At 49.5% G+C, this 4457-nt stretch overlaps 1 protein-coding gene across 1 annotated transcript in view; it reads right to left on the bottom strand.

Moving 5' to 3' along the window:
• PCBP3 (poly(rC) binding protein 3) overlaps positions 1-3773 on the bottom strand; it is a 402541-nt gene extending 398768 nt beyond the window's left edge. The window contains exon 1 of the mRNA XM_045284778.1: positions 3700-3773. The gene's annotated coding sequence lies outside the window, so the exon portion shown is untranslated. The remainder of the gene's footprint in view (positions 1-3699) is intronic.
• Between the last annotated feature and the right edge of the window lie 684 nt (positions 3774-4457).

Raw genomic sequence — 4457 nt, 5'->3', positions numbered from 1 at the left:
GAATGATGATGGCAACAAATGTACAAATGTGCTTGACACAATGGATGGATGTATGGATTGTGATGAGTTGTATGAGCCCCCAATAAAATGATTAAGAAAAAAAAAAGATAATAACTCAGCTTGAGGGTCTTAAGGCATGCTCACCCTCAGCTGAAACTTCCATTACACTTTTATTACTGTGTATTTTGAAGTTAATTTTACAGCATGCTCCAAAATCCACTCTCACAGTGGAAAGGGCTTTTTTTTTTTGCCGTTAAAACCTTTATTAAAAGGATTTTTTGAAGACAATTGCCCGGTATAATATGCGGTTTCTTTTTTTTAATTATTATTCATTTGGAGTTAATATATATATCATATCATTCCATTGTTCAATCATGTCAAGCAGAATTGTACTATTGCTATCAGTTTCCAAACATTCTTTTTCTTACTGAACTTCTTGACAAAAGGACAAGGATTCAGCACCATGGACAGTGAACAGTGAGCTAACGTGCAAAGCCTTAAGTGTTCTTGCCATCAAACTGACAGGCTATAAGGGACAAAAAACTATACAAACCACAGTATCTGTGCTAATATTTAAGTTGAGAGCTATTCCAATACATGTGCATGTAGTTTCTCTGTCAGGGCTCAAAGGACCAGCTTTCTTCACCATGAGGACCAAGGAGATGTACAACTTCTATCTAACAAGATCTGCTTCAGTGATCACTTTTACAATAAAGTGCTGAGATTTCCATGAAAATAGTAATGAATTTGCCGTTGACATGGCTACAGGTCCAGGAACTGAAATCACTGAAACTGGTATACAGCAGATTTCTTCAAGGACCTCATGGGAGTCATGCATTTATAAGTGCACCATTTGTTCAACTTGCCATTACCAATGAAGCAATGAAGGAGGAAGGGGTGCATACAATTTCTTTTTAAACACCTAACAAATGTCCCATGTCTTGAAAAAAAATTTTTCCCCTCATTGATGGGTAAAACTAAAATCATAAAAGCTCTGTGGATTTTCAACTCTGAATTTAATATCTACGCTTGGAAAAATGATATTCTGTGATCTAATATCACCACTCGTCAACACTAGTTGTTCCAACACTAGTCCCAAAGCCCCAAACTGTACACATGGTGCCAAATCTTTTCAGTGTTTTACCACCAGATGTGTTTTACCTCCAGACCTTTTTCAATACCTTTAATATTGAGTTATCAATTGGCTGAGAAAATAAAGTCATACAAATCCTAGATACTTGTATAGAACTTGCACTGTATAAGCAACAGCATATACATGTAAGTGAAAAACTGCAGTGCTCAAAAGTGAAAGATGTAATTTATCAGTGACCACACTTGTACCTGAAGACTCCTTGTTCTCTGGAGTTTACCTGTCTGGAAGCACCATCTGGAACTACTCCAGCAACTCTGTTATGAGACCCAATCAGGTCTTTTCAGATCTTACCAAAGATCCTTTCATACAGTCATTGTTCTGCAAACAATTTTCTTTGGGCCAAAAGGGGCATTTGTGAAGCTTTACAAAATGGATCTGCTGAATTGTTCTTGTACATAAGGGGGCTGGGAGTTGGTTTTCTTCAACAGGTAGGCACCCTTGTACACTTTGGGACCCACATCTGAGAAAGTCCAAAGAAAAGAAACAGGGTAATAGTTCACCCTCAAAAAGTTGACTTTTGGAAGGCTGTGTGAAATCCCGTGTCAGAGGAATATGCTTGAAACTGAGGATGCAGCTACTGTATGTTAACCAGTCTGGCATATCTCTGCAAGACCCTGCTGCTCATGTATTCCTTTTAGTGAATCACACACAATAAATCCTCATCAATTGAGACTGCGATTAGCTCACACGCTGCACCACTGAGACCAGTGTCATCTTGGAAGGAAGATGGCCAAGCCTGAGCCAAAAAGATTGAAGGCCTGTTTTATTATCTTCAAATTTGTTACATAAGTAGTATATTTCAGAGTAGGAAAAATTAGAGAACACACAACAACAAAAAAGGAAAAAAAGAAACACTCTGACTAAAGAAAAGAAAAATATTATACAACTCTTCTTATTATGATTAAACTATTGAATTGTATGATTTGTGAATTATATGCCAATGAAACTGTCAAAAAGGAAAATCCTCCAGAAAAATCAACCACCACCGAAACACCGAAAAACACTAAGAGAAACATAAGAAACACCTTCTGATCTCTCACAAAAAAGAACGAGTCAAAAAGGGAACCCTGAACCTGCTATATGGCTTCAACTGTGTGGTCCAGAAAGATATATAGAAGTCCTAAGCCCCAGATCATGAGTGTTTTGAAATAGGATCTTTGAAGATGTTATCAAGTTAAATTCACAAGAGATCATACCAGAGTCTCAAAACTCAGAACTCACTGCCATTGAGTGGCTTACAACTCACAGTGACCCTATAGGGGGGTTCCTAATCCTATCTCAGTGGTGTCCTTTAAATGAAAACACACAGCCAAAAGCACGAAGAGGAAGGGCTGCCACGTGAAGATACATCTGCAAGTCAAGGAATGCCTGGGCCTACCAGAAGGCAGGACAGAGAAGCAGGCTCTTGCCCTAGAGACTTCCTGGGGGAGCATGGCCCTGCTCCTCCCAGCCTCCAGAACTGTTCTTAGAAGTCACTTCCGTTGTGTTATGGAAGCCTCGGGAAACATGGCTTCGACACAAGATCAATATGGAGAAGTAGGCACTTCTGATGTGCAGCGTCTAAGATCACAACAAAGGGCACCACACACTGAGGATCCTCTTCTCCTGGAGGGTTGCTGGGCACAGACAAAACAAACTTCCTAGGCCCTGGCACTGGAGGCAAGACGCCACTGAGCACGCCCCAGGGCTTACTACCTTACACCGTGCCTCCACCGCCCTGTCTCCATCCTCTCTTCCCAGTGGGCATGTCCCCCCCACCCTAGGAGCTTGCTCAATCGAAAGAGGCAAAAGTGTATACCATTTTGAAACGTGAGCTTCATACAGTCCAAAGCAACTCACTACCACTGAGCGAATGCGGACTCTAAGCGACCCTATGGGGCAAGGCAGACCATTAACTTCTAGGTTTTCACATGGGGCTTTTCTTCACAACTTCGGGGCCGGGGTGCGGGGCGGAGAAAAGCAAAGGTAGCCCTCGGCCCTGTGGCCGAGCACACTGCCGGGGAAAGCCAGGGGAAAGTTCACGCCCGACCTGGTCCACCGGTACCGCCGGATCCTTCAGAAACGGACCGCACCAACTTCTGCAAACGGCTGGCGGGCTCGCGCGAGGAGCTTCCCAGTGGAGGCGGCCGGGGAGCGCAGTCCCCTGGGGACCGCTCCGTTCCGGACCCGGGACGCCCGACTGGGTTCCCTAACTCCACCCGACCCCGCCCGCGCCGCTACCGGCAGCGGTAAAGTTTCCCTGGTGCCAGGGTGGGGTCCTTCCGTCTTCCGGCGGCTGGAAGGGGGCTCGGGGCGCCCCAGAGCCCGGGCCCGGCCCGGCCGGCCCCCCGGACAAGCCCAAGGAGACGTGAGTAGCAGTAAACAGGACGTTCGCCCCCCCCCCCCCCCCCGACCAACTGGCAGACGCTCCTCGGGGAGCGAGTGGCCAAGCTGGCGGCCCAGGACTCGGCCAGGCCCTCCTCGACCCCTCCCCTCCCCCGGCTTAGCCGGCCACCTTCCCACCACAGTCCGGCCCCCACTCCGCCCCCAGCGCGACGACCACGCACCTGTCCCGCGGTCCAGGGAGTGCCTTCAGGCCAGCCCGCTGGAAACCTGGGCGGGGCAGGGCGGGGCCGGGTGGGGCGGGACTGAGGACGACCGAGCTAAGGCGAAGACGCCGCGGAGTCAGAGGAGACTGAGGCGGCGGCGGATCCTCGCGCTCCAGCCCAGGCGCTGCGCGCGGCGCGGGCCCGCCCCATCTCCCCATTGGCCAATCCAGCGCCGCCCGCCGCCGTTGGCCCTTCCCATACCAGAAAGAATGCCCCGCGAGAGCGGGCGCCGTGGGCCAATCCATTAGTCGAACAGCTAAAGCGCAACCAATCGGAGCCCGGGAAGAAGTCGATTAGTGGCGAGGGGAGCTGGGCGGAGCCGGGGCAGATCCTAGGGCGGGGCGAGGAGCCCGAGTCTCAGGTAAGGGCGGAGTTGTGAGCAAAGGCAATACAGTGGAAAGGGCGGGACACAAGGAGAGGGCGGAGCTTCAGGAGGAGCGGGTTGGAGCCGGGAGGAAAATGAGTTAATTCAGAGCCAGAGGCAGGACCGCAAATAGGGGCGGGGCCAGAAACGGGATTTAGCATTAGCTAGGGGCGGGCCCGCTGGGAGGGGCGGAGCCAGAGCCAGGGAAAAGCTGAGGCGAGGCCACAGACTAGAGCAGGACGGGGCGGGACTGAGGGTGGGTAGAAGCAGAGGACGGGTTCCCAGGCGCAGCGGGATCGCAAGTGGAAAACTTATGGGGGCGGGGCCAAATGTAGGCGTGGAGAAGCATGTT

The sequence above is a fragment of the Echinops telfairi genome, unplaced genomic scaffold, assembly GCF_000313985.2.
Source record: "Echinops telfairi isolate 266 unplaced genomic scaffold, ASM31398v2 ScPeMD7_7469;HRSCAF=8507_0, whole genome shotgun sequence".
Classification (NCBI taxonomy): Eukaryota; Metazoa; Chordata; class Mammalia; order Afrosoricida; family Tenrecidae; genus Echinops; species Echinops telfairi.
Note: the sequence above shows the minus strand (reverse complement) of the source record. Positions and strands in the feature narration are given on the sequence as shown.